General features: G+C 43.4%; 1 long non-coding RNA gene across 6 annotated transcripts in view; it reads right to left on the reverse strand.

The window, feature by feature from the left end:
• The window catches only part of LOC102552874 (uncharacterized), a 34,577-nt gene that overhangs the window by 16,596 nt on the left and 3,637 nt on the right, over positions 1 to 14,344 (reverse strand). For 2 of the 6 annotated variants that reach the window (XR_010054537.1, XR_010054538.1), the window contains exons 2-5: positions 12,895 to 13,091; positions 12,659 to 12,686; positions 10,564 to 10,652; positions 8,239 to 8,366 (exon numbers count right to left, since the gene is read on the reverse strand). This is a non-coding gene — a long non-coding RNA (uncharacterized LOC102552874). Of the gene's footprint in view, positions 1 to 7,211; positions 7,497 to 8,238; positions 8,367 to 10,563; positions 10,653 to 12,658; positions 12,687 to 12,894; positions 13,092 to 14,344 lie in introns of those variants that run through there. The other 4 variants (XR_005488602.2, XR_005488605.2, XR_010054539.1 and 1 more) reach the window with 4 other exon arrangements.

Consider the following 14,344-nt stretch of genomic DNA (forward strand, 5'->3'; position numbering starts at 1 on the left):
TAGAGAGAAATGCACCAGAAAAACTTCTGGTGATGTGCTGCGGTTTCTCGCCACTTCCTTGACTGATTGGCAGAATGATGCCAGCTGAGACAGACACACTTGTTGAGATAGATGCGCACGGTGAGGCAAGATACGTGGAGGACATGTGATGTTTGGAGGGTGCAACTAGGACTCTCTGGGCAGTGACAGGAAGGAGCTGAGCTTGGCTTGCTTATAGAGCTAGATGTGCAATGCTTGTGGGGTTTGAGTCTTCATTAATTTTTGCTTCCTTGAGAGAGGCACAGCTGAGAACTCCTCCAGATGTCCTTTAGGGTCCCTCCTACTCACTCGAGCCAAGGCTGAGGTCTGGCTGTCTCTGATGCTTCTGATTCCTGTTTTCTATACTGACTCTACCGAACTGGACTGCTGATATATCCATGAAGTGTTTGCCAGTGGATCGATCTGCCACTGCTAACCTATGAACTGGACTGCCAATTTTCACACAACACAGATGGGAGGCGCTCCAAAGAACCTCTCTAAACAGATCCACTTCCCCGTATCCTCTTTCCCACTGCCTCAGGTGGGTGGTGGGCTAAGGGAGGTTAAATGTTTAAGGATGGTTATTTAAAATAAAGTTAAAGTTACAGCAGATGGTTCATAGTTCCTGATTTCTGACAGTGGTGAGGTAGACACATCACGCTGGAGAATAGAAGTGAAGCTCCAGAAAAACCCTGTAAACCTTGGAGCATCTGACTTTCAACAAGAACGCCCACATGATTTAACAAAGGAAAGCAGGTTTTTCAGCAAGTGATATTCAAACTAGATATTCATAAACAAAAGGATAAAATTGGATCACTTCCAAACATCATACATACATATATATACATATATATATATATATATATATATATATATATATCCATCCCACGTGAATCATAGACTTAAATGTGACATTTGGCATGATGAAATTATTCTAATTCACTGCCAACTTGTCACAGCTTGGAATCACCTGAAAACCTCAATCAGGTTAATATATAGGCATGTCTATGAGGGGTTGTTGTGACAGTTGATAGAAGAGGGTCCAGTCCTCTGTGGGCGGCACCATTCCCTAAGCAGGTGGTCCTGGGTTACATAAGGAAGCTCAGGCACAGCATGAGCCTGGTCTTGTCCATGAGCAAGGAACCAAGCAGCATTCCTCTGTGGCTTCCTTTTTTTGTGCCTTGGCTGTGAGTGAGTTCCCTGATCAAAGATAATACTGTGTGAAATAGCAAGAGGACCTGACTTCAGGCTCCTGCCTTGACTTGCTTTAGTATTGGACTGTGACCTGGAAGTATAATCTAAACAAATGTATCCCTTAAGTTGTTGATGGGTTGTTTTTGCTCTTTGTTTGTTTATTTGTTTTATCATAGCAACAGAACAAAAAAATATTCTCTACCTCCCTAATGTTGTGACCTTTTAATACAGTTCCTCATGTTGTGGTAAGAATAAAATGGTTTTCATGGCTACTCCGTAACTGTAATTTTGCTAGTTGTGAATCATAATGCAAACATCTGTATTTTCCAATGGTCTTAGGCAATTCCTGTGTAGTGGCTGGTGTTCGCTTGCTAATTGGGTTACCCAAAAAAACCTGTTTGCAGTGTCCTGCACACAGGGTAAAGGAAGCCTAGCACCAGCTGGAATTAATTGCAATAAAGAAATGCCGCACAGTCAATGGCTGGGCAAAGGGATACAGGCCAGGAACCTTAGGTTGTGTGGGTTAAGACGCAGGAGGAGGAAGGGAGAGAACCACCATGGCCTGGGAGAGACAGACAGAACAGATTTAGAACTGCAGAGGGGAGGTCATTCCGAATTGTAGTTGTAAAAAGTGGTCCCCGAAAGGGCTGCCCAGAAGCATCTTGGGCAGCAAAGACCAACAGACTTCACAGAAGATAACATGGCAGCAAAGTTAAAGGTAGATTTATGTGTTTAGCTAGGAGTTCCAGAGGGAAAAGTAAACTGGCCGTGGGACGCTTAGAAGTGCTCAGCCACTGAGCTAGTTAGGCGTGTTAAAAATAAGTTTGTGTGTGTGTGTGTGTGTGTGTGTGTGTGTGTGTGTGTGTTTTCATTTGAGGATCCAAAGATAGTTTGGGGTGGGGCGTGGGGTAAGTGCCTGTGACCCACCAGGAGCCAAAGCGATGTAGCAAAAACTCACTGCTACACTCCTGTGAAAGGGTTGTTTGACCCTCGGCCCCAGATGGGTCATGATCCACAGGCTGAGGAAGACTGCTCTTGGGCCTAGAAATAAAAATATACCCTAGTGTTGGAATACCAGCAGCGACAACACATACAGATCTAAAACTGAGGTGAAATTGACATTTATGTAACGCCGTAGATTAAAAAAAAAAAAAAACAACACCCTGTGCATAGTACATTATGGGAAGATTTTATGGTTTGTAAATTATAACTCAATAAAGCTTAGAAGGGATTTAGGGATTTACATTAGCTCCTAGAAGAAAGAACAGTTGAATATTTATGTTATCTGGTGTCAAAGGCTTTTTCTAACCAAGTCACTACAGAAAACAAAGAAAGCGTTACCAAAAGTATCAGGAAACTTGGTTACAAAGTATGCCTACAATTTCCATATTAAAATATTTAAAAAGACTTGCAATACATGTGAAAGACCTTTCACAATATTGCCTTAGCTAATCTTCCATTGCTTTGACAAAATCTATGACTGGATAAGTTAGGAAAGAAAGAGGTTCATTTTGACCTATGGTTCTATTAGTCTAAAAGCTCTGGATCAGCCTTTACTCAACCTCAAGAGAAAGCACCTTCATTTAAAAAGGACAGACAGGGATATTTCTGGGATGTCTTAACCACATACCAGCTTTTCATATTCCTCCCACCTCCTGCAAAAGCAAACAGATTTTAAAAATCCCAACAGTGTTCTATTAAGTCTTAAAGAAACTGGACACAAGTCTCCCCCAGTACCTGTTGCTCCCCCACTGAATGTCTCACTTCGACCCCTACCATAAACCTCTCCGTGTCAGAGGCTAGGCTTCTGCACCCCTTACCCCAGTTCAGTCCCTATATAACTCAGCCATTTTGGCTACAAAAATCTCTAGGTCTCTTGGCCTAGGCTGCCTCTCTTACCCTCCCTCCCCCTTATTCCTCTCATGGTCTGGTTTAGACTACCAGACAAGCTCAGCCTGGACTCTTCCCTCTGCTTGCTTTCTCCCTTTTATCTACAATAGAAACTCCATACTCTAGGAGTGGTTATGTCCTTCTTTTATTTTATTTTATTTTTCCAATCTGGGTACAAATAGAAAATGGCTTTAGTTTTCTTCCTCTATTTTAAAACATTCTGCTGACATCTTGCCTCAACCCTCAGTGGGCATCTCAGTAGGCACCACAGATGATGGGGCACCTGGGAGCTTAGAAAAATGTACCATATTTTAATTCTGCTAGCCTCTATCCAAATAATAACACGTCATCAGGAGATGTAATGGAGGGACGGTGCTCATGCTGTAAGCAATGTGGAGACCTGCTTGCTGTCAGTGAATGAATAAACAGAAATAATAAAGGAAAGGATATGGCTGTCTTGGGTTTCGACACCAGATGAATGGAAAAGGAGGAGGAGGAGGAGGAGGAGGAGGAGGAAGAGGAGGAAGAAGGGGAAGAGGAGGAGGAGGAAGGAGAGGGGAAGAGGAAGAAGAGGAGGAGGAAGAGAAAGAAGGAAAGGTGGAGGAGGAAGAGAAAGAAGGAAAGGTGGAGGAGGAAGAAGGGGAGGAAGAGAGGAAGAGGGAGAAACAGCCACTGCTGCAGGCTCAGCAGACCGCTGCTGCTGCTGCTAGTAGTGGTAAGGAAGAAAAAGGAAAGAACATGACTGCTCCTAGTTATGGTGGAGGAGAGATTTTATTGTAAATAAAAGGGAGAGCACAGTCAGAAGCAGAGACATCTAGAGAGTCCAAAGCGGACATGACCAGCTGAACTGGACCATGTGAGGAGAGGGACAAGGGGAGATCCAGGCCAAGAGGCCAGGAAGGTAAAGAGTAGACAAAAGGGCCAGGTAGCCATGATGGTTGGATTATATAGGGAAGGGCAGTTCAGTACCTGGGCTGGGGGACTTTAGGGTAGGGGGCAAGGTGTGCCAGCCAGGAGGACTCTGTAACAGGTAGGGATTGAGGAATGCTGGGAGAACCTGGCAGCCAGGTGCACTTTGGTATTTAAGTATGCCCCTCACTCAGCCTTTTGTCCCAGGTTTGACAATAGTCAGGTGTTAGGTTTATGTTACCCAACTTTGGGGATTTTTCAGCCCACAACTCCATGTGATTTTAGTATTGGCTATTTCTCATTGAGACAAGGTCTCCCATGATCCCGGCTGGCCTGAAACTCATTATGTAGTAGAGGACAGCCATGAGCGCCTTATCCTCACTCTGCCTCCACTCCTTGAGTGTTGGGATGATGGTGTACCCCCACTGTGCCAAGCTGGTAGTGCTGGGTAGGAATTTGTTTAGGAATGAGTATCACACATGACAGTAAGGAGGTGAATGTGGGTTTAAGTAGTTTACATGTTAAGGAAGGCTCATAATGTAAAATACCACCATATTTCTGTCGCACAGTTAGGCACTCTAATTCAAACCCTGATTTGTATGCCACCCAAAATGCAGACTTTGGCTTTGGAATTCAAGCCACATTTCAAACATCGTTCAAAGGGGAACATTCAATGTGTCTCCATTTCTCTCCCCTTGAGTAAAAGCTAAATCGCAGAGATGACTTCAGAAAGTGGAGAAGGGAACTGTATCATGACGGGCACCTGGCAGCTCCGTCTGTGTCTAAGAGCTGAACTGGCTAACCTGAATCACTTTTGTGCAAGCTGTAGGAATGGCCAGAGTCATGTATACGCGACCTGACTCTAGGCAAAGCTCAGTTTGCTTGTGTGTACGTGCACATAGATTTACACATGCATGCAAACTGAATATATTTGTGGTGGTAGTAGTTGAAGGCTGTCGAAGGTTTGGTGTGTCTGGGCTGAGAATTGCTTTCCTATTGTCAGGCTTCCTCCTCAGGCTCCTGACTGCTGGGATTGCAGGCATCAACAATGACATCTAGCTTGTTTCTATTGCTGTTGTTGATATAAATTTATTTTTAACCACATATATGTGTGTTTATGTTTGTAAGTGGATAAGTGCAAGTGAGGGTGCTTGCAGAGGCTAGAGGTACCAGATGCCCTGGACCAGGAGTTTCAGGCAATTATGATCTGACATGGGTGTTAGGAATCTAACTCAGGTCCTCTAAAGAGCCATATGCACTCTTAACTACAGAGTTCCTCAACTCCTCTTGGTTCTTTTTGTTTTGTTTGTTTGTTTGTTTGTTTTGAGACAAGAGCTTGCTGTATAGCTCAGGCTAACCCATGACTTGATCTGTATTTCATGGTGACCTGATACTATGATTTTTCTGCCTCACTCTCCTGAAGGGTGGGAGTTGCAGGTATACAAATGCAGAAAATCATGAAGTTGGCTTGGTCTACTTCACAATTCTTGGCATCCACCCCCCCCCCCCACACACACACACACTCACCTTGAACATATAGGGTTTCACTATTTAGCTCCGGCTGGCCTAGAACTTGCTATGTAGACCAGGCTGGCCTTAAACTCACAGATACCCATCTAACTGTGCCTCATGAGTACTGGGATTAAAGGAACACACTACGACACCACATCCTTTACCCCCTCTTATTTAGTCTGAGACCCTTGTCCAAGATATAGTGTTGTTTACATTCAAGGAGGGTCTTCTCTGTCAAACTACTCTGAAAACGGAGTGATCCTGACTCTAAATCCAGTCAGGTTGGCAAGCACAGACAGACAGGAAGTTCCCGTATAACCTATCCCCTCACTGTACTACTTCAGCATGGCTGATGCCTGAGAAGGGAAGGTTCGAAGTGGCTGAGAAGCTCACTGGCTGGCCTAGCTGTAGTCTGTGTGTTACTTGAAGATTGACTTTGGTCCTTGTCCACTTGATCTGCAGAATCATACAGAATAATTTTGTTGCCTTAAAAATAGTCCGTGGGATGTTGACTAGAGAATTAAAGGTCACGTCCATTTTCCTCAGGTCCAGCGTATGTTAAATTCCCAGGTTTGCAGTGCAGCAGTACTAGGTTTGGATTACCGGAACACCACACGGTGGTTCATAACTATCTATAACTCTAGTTTCAAGGGATCTGTCACTCTCTTCACGCCTCAGCTGGCAATGAATGCACGTGGCACACAAACACACTCAGGCAAAACACTAATTGTTTCTTGATTGGGTCAATGAAGGCAGCAGAAGCCAATCGCTGGGCAATGGAAAAAAAGATGGGATTTCCGGGCCAGACAGGAAGAGGAGGGGACACAGAAGGATTGGGAAGTTGGACCAGGCTGTAGAGCAGGGAGGAAGCAACAGACCGGTAATTTGCAGCCTCCTCAATGGGCAGAGTCTGTGGAGGATGGGACAGGATATTCTTAGCCCAGTCATTGAGTTATTTGGTCAGTTTTAAAATATAAGTCTCTAGTGTTTTCCTTTCTTGGGGATAAAGGGAGCAGGAAAAAGGGCACAACCGTGGGGCAGTCATTGGCGGTTGGTGGAGCCAGCAACTGGAGTGGTCAGTCGGTTGATGGAGCATGAGTGGTAGCACCAGGTATTCTCAGGAGGGACAGTTGTTGAGCGGCTTAGGAGAGCAAGCTGGAAGAATAGGAGGCTCTCTCCGGAAAGCATTAGCCAGCCATGGGGGCTGAGTAGATGACCAGTGGGCAGGTGCCGATCCCAGAGCCTAGCTGGAGCAAGCGTGTTTATAAAATTACATGAAACACAAATATTGTGTGACTTAGATTGTGACTTTTGTAGTAAAGGGTGAGTCAGGACACACACACACACACACACACACAGAGACGGGGGAGAGAGAGGGGAGAGAGAGAGGGAGGGAGGGAGGGAGAGAGAGAGAGAGAGAGAGAGAGAGAGAGAGAGAGAGAGAGAGAGAGAACATGGGGAAAAAAGGAAGCAGAGAGAGCCCATGGCTCCCTGCGGGCAGAGGGTACCAGAACTTCACTCAAAGCTAAGCCAGGCAAGCCTGGGTAAGAGGAGGCTGTAAGTTCTTCCCATAACTTCTCAAGCCTCAAGTCTGGTTGCAGGTTTTGGAGAAGAGATGGCTCTTCCGGTGGTTGGGTCAGCAGGGGAAAAGAGTTCTATTTTGCTGCAAGGATGACTCAGAGGCAGTGTCATATGTGTGGGAATCTTTTGTTTAAAACCTAGCTACCCCGAGGGCCTAAGAGCAGGAACAGTCACAGATGTCAGGAGCCTGAGGGCAGCCTTCACGCAGTCCTAGGGGAGAGCCAGTTGCAGGAGGGCTGTGCACCACGGCAGCGGCTCTGCTCAGGCAGTGACGTACACAGGGGTGGCTTGGGGTTGATTTCATCACTTAAGAATAACTTTGGACTTTGATACATGAGCCGAGGTCAGCTGATGGACTTCCTGGAGTTGCCTGTCTGTCCTGAAGCTCACCGCTGTAGAAACAGAAAGCTCCCAAGATCCAGAGGACGCTTGGTTTGCACAGCTGCGCCCTCCCTCCAGCAGGGTGTGTGTTTAATGCTCAGCAGGCTCAGACAGATCTCAACCCAGTGGTTGCTTCTCCTACTCCCAGCACTGCCTACCTTCAAGCTAGAATATTAGCAACCACAGAGCATACAAATGGGAGGTTCTTGGAAGGGTAGGGGGATGTACTTAGCCCACAGACTGCATAGCTAACTCTGGGCCAGCACTGGCCCCTCACACTCAACTGGAGAAACTATTAAAACGAGGAAGACAGCTGATGCTTTCAGTCTAGGTTCAGCAGCAGCACAGACTGTAAAACAGGCAAATCTTAAACTTCAAATGAGGCCCCACAGGCCCATATAGCAGGACCCAATTTTATTACTAAAATTATTTCCAAAAATCAAACTTCATCAACTGATTATTGTTGGTTTTGGTGGTGGTGGTGGTGGTGGTGGTGTGTGTGGGTGTTGTGCCAGGGTGTGGGCTTGTGCATTTCATGGTTCACATGACTGTGGTGGTCGGGCACCAACTTTCAGGAGAAGGTTTTCTTCTAGCATGGGTTTCAGGGGTAGAACCCAGATATAAAAACTTTGCTTTTCCTGTCTGAGAGGTCTTAGGGGCTGAGCTCTCTGAAGAGTAGGCTGCTACCTGAGAAAAATTCCCGAATAAACCTGAAATGGGTATCAACCCAACAAATGTGCAGGAACATAAGAAAACGGTTGTGGGGCAAGTGCCTTTAATGCCAGCTCTTGGGAGGTGGAAGCAGGCAGATCCCTGTGACTTTGAGGCCAGCCTGGTCTTCAGAGCAAGCTCTAGGACAACCAGGACTAAGTAGAGAGACCCTGTCCCCAAAACAAACAAACAAACAAACAAACAAAACCAAGAAAAAAGAAGGAAAAAAAGACAGTGAAATATCAAGGAAGCATGACTTTAGTTTCTAATAATAATCTTAATACAATTTTAAACTTCTAATTACTAATTTTAATTAATTAATAAGTTTAAACTTCTAATTTATATTAGTAATTTTTAACTCCTACATTTCCAAGTTCAAAGCACTGAATTGGGTAAGATGCCAGATGAGCGATTTAAATTTTTATTTGAAAAAACTATCAATGCTTTCAAAGAGGATACAAATAAGAATACAGATGAAGTAAGTAAATCAACTCAGGACACGAAGATGGTCTGAAAGGTGAATAAGAAAGTCAGTCAAGAAATTAAGATTTTGAAGGGGGAAAAAAAGTTACAAATGTTTGGGTGGAAAAAATTAACAAAAGGTGGAAAACATCATTAGATAGACAGGAGGAAGTGTATCAGGGGGGAAGGGCCAGGTCAAGGGACAAGCAGTAACCACAAGCATGACCACAACTTCCAGGAATTCTGGGATATAATCATGGATCCAAAGCTAAGAATCCATGTCAGATGAATAACTTAACTATGCACCTTGAGGTCTTAAGAAAACAGGGGTGGGGGCTGGGGATTTAGCTCAGTGGTAGAGCGCTTACCTAGGAAGCACAAGGCCCTGGGTTCGGTCCCCAGCTCCAAAAAAAAGAACCCCCCCCCCCAAAAAAAAGAAAAGAAAACAGGGGCAAGCCAAACCCTCAAACAACAGACAGGAAGAAATGGTAAAGCTCAAGACAGATATTAGTAAAATAGAGACAAGAATAAAATACAATGACTCAAAGAGTTGCTTCTTTCGGGCGGGTGGGGGTGGGGTGGGGATGATGACAGAAAAATGCCTAGCAAGAAGAAAACCAAAGAATGGGAGAAAAGCCCTAACTGGGAAAAATTAAACAGGAGTAAAGAAGCATCACAGTCACGTTCAATACCATCGACATCGGCAGTCACTGGGGAATAGTTTAAAAACCTATATTAGAAAAACTTGGGAAATCTGGGAAGATGGAAAAAGCCTTAGATACATTTATCCTACTAAAATTAAGGCAAAGTAATGCAAAAACAGATGTATTCCAGGCAACGGGACCAGGCTGATTCATGGACAAATTCTACCAAATTTTTAAAAGAAGACCCAATGCCAGTGTTCAACCTGTTGTAAAGTATAAATTGAAGAGACACAAAGTAACATATGAGTGCGGCACAAAGCGTAGACAAGAACGAGGAAGGCTAAGATCAGACAGGAGGAAGGACTGAATGCAGGTGATGATCATGACTTGTGGGAGAGGATACAAACTAATTGTTTTTCTGGTTCTCTGCCCTGGGTTGTTTTTTTTTTTTTTTTTTTAATTTTTGGTGGTGGATGAACGCATAAAAATATATCATATAGTAAAACTGTAAAACCAGACAAGAAGCTCTACAGCTCCATAATGGCTGCTCGAACTTTCTACAAGGTTATCAAGTTACATAGGCTTTGGGTTAATTTCAGGGTGTGATATCCCTTATAATAAGGTTCATTAAAAATAAATATTTGAAAAAAAATTGAGCATGTTCAGCCACCAGGAAATGTAAATTGAAAATACATGGAGAGTCCGTCTCACCAGTGAATAAGAAACAACAAATGCTGGTCAGGATTGGGTGTGGTAGGGAGGAATCCTTATCCTTTATTGGTGGGGACTGTAACTTGGTGCAGCCTGTTAGCACCTTAGCATTCTTTCTAGGCTCTGCCCAACAGTTACCTGGCAACAGCCAAGTAGGCATGACTTGCTACTAAAGGGGCTATCTGGCCTCTCTGCCCCTTTTCTCTATGACCTCCTTCCTCTCTCTGACCCCCTTTTCCCTCTTTCCCCTTTCTCCTTCCCCTCTCCCTCTTTCTCTTTTTCTATTCTTGTCTCAATTCCCCTTCCCAAGCCCCCAAATAAAGTCTATTCTATACTAAACCCATCATATGGCTGGTGCTTCATCCCTTTGAGGCAATCCCTCTCACCGCACCATACTGCGCTCTACAAAAATATATCCTTGGCTTTATAAAACACATCACAGCCACTATAGACATCGGGACGGGGGTTCCTCAATAAACTGAAAATTTAGCTACCACATGGCACAGCTGAATGCTCCTGGGTACATACCTGAAGACTCTGAGATACTTACACATTCATTCTTGTGCTTGCCCACCATCTGGAGACCTTTTCTAGTAAGATATCTTGTGCCTGTTTCCAGTTGGGTGGTTCATTTTCTTACTGTTGTGGTTTAAAAGCTTTTGTTTTTTTTTTTTAGTTGAACATACATATTACCTCTTTAAGAGTTTTTTTACATTTACAGTGTGTGTGTGTGTGTGTGTGTGTGTGTGTTAGCATGTTCATGCTGTGGTACACATATGGAGATCAGAAGTCAATTTGCAGGAGTCAGTTTTCTCTTCCCACCAAACCTAGGTCCTCGGGTTTGACAGGAATAGCCTTCTTCACCCTGCTGTCTCTTATATTTTTATATCTTGGCTCATAGTCCCTTTTCAGGTGTGTATTTTTCCAATATTCAGTCTATGGCCTGTTTTCTCATCTCATGAAACCATGGTTTGAAAATCAGAAGTTTCTGATTATTTTATGACAGACTCTCTTCCAATTTTGAACATAAAAATATACTTTTGTTTCCTGTCCTAAATAACAATGTGAATATTTGTGTGTATATTCTCTTAACTCCTAAAGCCCGTCTTAATGCAGAATCAAACACATCTGTATATATTACCATGTTTACTATCTTAAATGAGATAATGAGAACCTGATTCCAAACTCCCAGTTCATCATTTAGTGACTGAGGGTGACCTTTAGGCTTCCCAACCCTTCTTTTCTCAACAGAGGTCACACAGGAGATGCCCTGCAGAGCCCAGTGCAGTGCAGAGATCAGAGAGAACCTCAGGAACAGCAGCCTGGGGCAGGAATGATTGTTTTTTAATTTAATTTAATTTTTAAAGAATTTTGATTATGTATACAGTGTTCTGCCTACAAGCCAGAAGAGGGCACTAGCTCTCATCACAAATGGTTGTGAGCCACCATGTGGTTGCTGGGAATTGAACTCAGGGCCTCTGGAAGAGCAGCCAGTGCTCTTAACCACTAAGCCATCTCTCCAGCCCATGTTTTAACTTTAAAATATCTCATTAACAGATACTTTGATGCTCCAGTGCTATACTTGATGCATGTATACACTGCGTAATGATTAACAATGAACTTGTTACATTATCTCTCTCCACACTTATCAAATAATGGGTATCAGAGCAGACGATTTAGATTTTAATGGAGTTCGGCTTCCCGATTATTTTATGGATCGAGATTTTATACTGTATTTAAAAGTCACTGTCAGACACAAGGCCATCTGGGTTTTTCTGTTACCTTGAGAGGTTTTAGTTTTGCACATCACACCTACGATCTGTTTGATTCTCGTGAGTTTAATATGTCTGTCACCTCCTTGAATTTCCCCAACCCCAGGGACTGTCCTGTTATTCCTGTGTCATTTGTTAAAACTCGATCTCTGCTCCGTCGCTTTGCTCATTGCCATTGTCACCTTCTGTGACTGTGAGTTTATTTCTGAGCCTCCTTCTCTGTCCCTCCGATCTACTTGTCTATTCCTTTGCCACAAATATGCTGTTTGGATAGGAACTCAAACTTGAAGCATAGTCAGAAGCACACAGAAAAGGATACAGGCATGCTTAGTGCTCAGCTAGCTTTCCCCACTCAGAGAGTCTAAATCCCAAATCCGGGGAATCACACTGCACACCTTCAGGTTAGGCCTTCCTACGGACATGGCCTCACAGGCATGTGCCCACAGACCAACCTTGTCTAGACAATCCCTCTCTTCCTGAGACTCTTCCCAGGTGATTTTAAGTCATATCAATCTGAGAGTTTAAAAACTAACCATCACAGATGGGTTCATTACTGAATGCTTAATTATTTTGGAAAGTCGTTTTGGAATGATTCCATGCTACAGTGCAAAATTAGTTTACGCTAAAAACGAACTTTTATAATAATATAATGATAATCTAGTATAACTATACACATCATTTATCAGCATAATTGTCACTTTTGCTGAATATACTTCATTCCAGGCAAAGGATGCACATACATGAAGAAACAATGTATAGGCTTAGGATGCACATACATGAAGAAACAATGTATAGGCTAAGGAAATTCAGGAGTTAATAACACAAAAGTCACAGCAATACATTTCCTGTTTTACACTTCTGAACCTAAAGTACCTGACAGCAGCCTGTTCGTTCCTAGCACCTGCAGAAGAAATTACATTAAATCAGAGTCTACACTGAGAAAAGGGGGAAGGTAGCTAAGCAACACCTTCAAGTTTCAACGGAGAAAATGTTTAAAATAAAAGCCTAAATTTAGCCACCAAATGTATATTCATCAGCACAGCTAAAAATGTCTTCATGACTGATTTGCAGCATCTAATAAAGTAAAAAAAAAATATCTCTGGGCATACCACACAGTTCAAGTGCAGAAAGTGAGGACTCTGTTCTGCTGGGAGGCATCCTCCTGCAGGCACGGCTGCCTGGGCTGCCACTCCAGTGTTTTCTCTCAGCGGTCTCTTTCTCCTTTAAAAACCAGCTAAACATCCTGGATGGTGCTTAAGGGAGTGTGTTCACTGAGTGATGACCATTATGATTTGTACTTCATTCTCTAATAAAAAAAAAATGAAAGGAAGCTTTACTTGAGGCTGACTTTTTTACATTATTTCCACAAATGTGTAGTGTAATAAAGTCTCAATGTCTTTTGAATGCAGAAGGATGCTAATCCGTATCTTCCTAGAAAGATGTCACACTTGGTCCTCTGTCTCTTGTGTGTCTTCTGTTTACTCACATGCTCTTCCCTCCTCCCTGTCGCCTCCCCATCCTCCACACCCTTGTGCTGTTGAGGATGGAACCCAGGGCCTCAGGCATGCTAGGTCTGTATTCTACAACCAAATTGCACCTTCAGTTTCTGCCATTTACTTTTCCCTGTAAAACTTTCAGCTCTTTGCCTGCTGTGGCCTTGGTAATTTTACATCCAGACAGAGCAGACAGTGGTATTTAGAAATCAGACCACGAGGAAATGTTTTAAGAGCAGCCCTGGCTTGAAATGATTGACAATTACTGTGAACATAGGTGCGTACATCCAATTTGAAAGTTCCAAGGCTCAGCATGTAGCTCACACTATCACTATTCAACAACTGGCTCTCCCAAACATACAGACAAGCAAGCAAGCAAACAAAGAAAACCAAAAAAACCTAATGAACAATTCTAGTCACACCAACAACGCAGCAGTAGAATGCGCCAACTTAGGACTGCATCTCCACTAACAGCTCCTTCACTCATGATACCGCAGAGCACCTCCAGCTGTGGGAGCAGGCAATATTTCCGTGTGGAATCCATGGCAGGTGAAAACTGTTCCATGCGCATCCCCGTGGGAGCTGAAGCTAAACAAGCCCGTTGTCCGAGTTACTTAGAACCAAGTACTTACCTCACTGACAACCCATTATTTTCCACTTGTCAGGGAACATAATGGAGTCAAGACAAAAAAACCCTGCTTGTTTCCTGCCACAAGTGCAGGCTAAATATAATGGATAGTCAATGACCCATTTCAAACTATAAGATGGGGTTCCAAGGTGGTGAGGGAGAAGATGAGTTGACAGCATTGTCAGGGGGATTATGGGTGTGAGCACTTTCTCTTTGCTACTGTATAAACATATCCCAGCGAAAAACTGTTTGGTGGCACACAAGGTCTGCACAGATGAGAGAAGCAGTCGACACTTTCCAACACTTTTTTTTCTGATTATTAGATTGTTGGTTATTTCAGCATGGATTTACCAGAAATTAAAAAGTCAGAACAAAAATAAAAAATAAAAAAGAAAGATAACAGATCTAAAATAGGGAAAACATAAAAGCATGGATTTC

Source organism: Rattus norvegicus, chromosome 8 (assembly GCF_036323735.1).
Source record: "Rattus norvegicus strain BN/NHsdMcwi chromosome 8, GRCr8, whole genome shotgun sequence".
NCBI classification, from domain to species: Eukaryota; Metazoa; Chordata; class Mammalia; order Rodentia; family Muridae; genus Rattus; species Rattus norvegicus.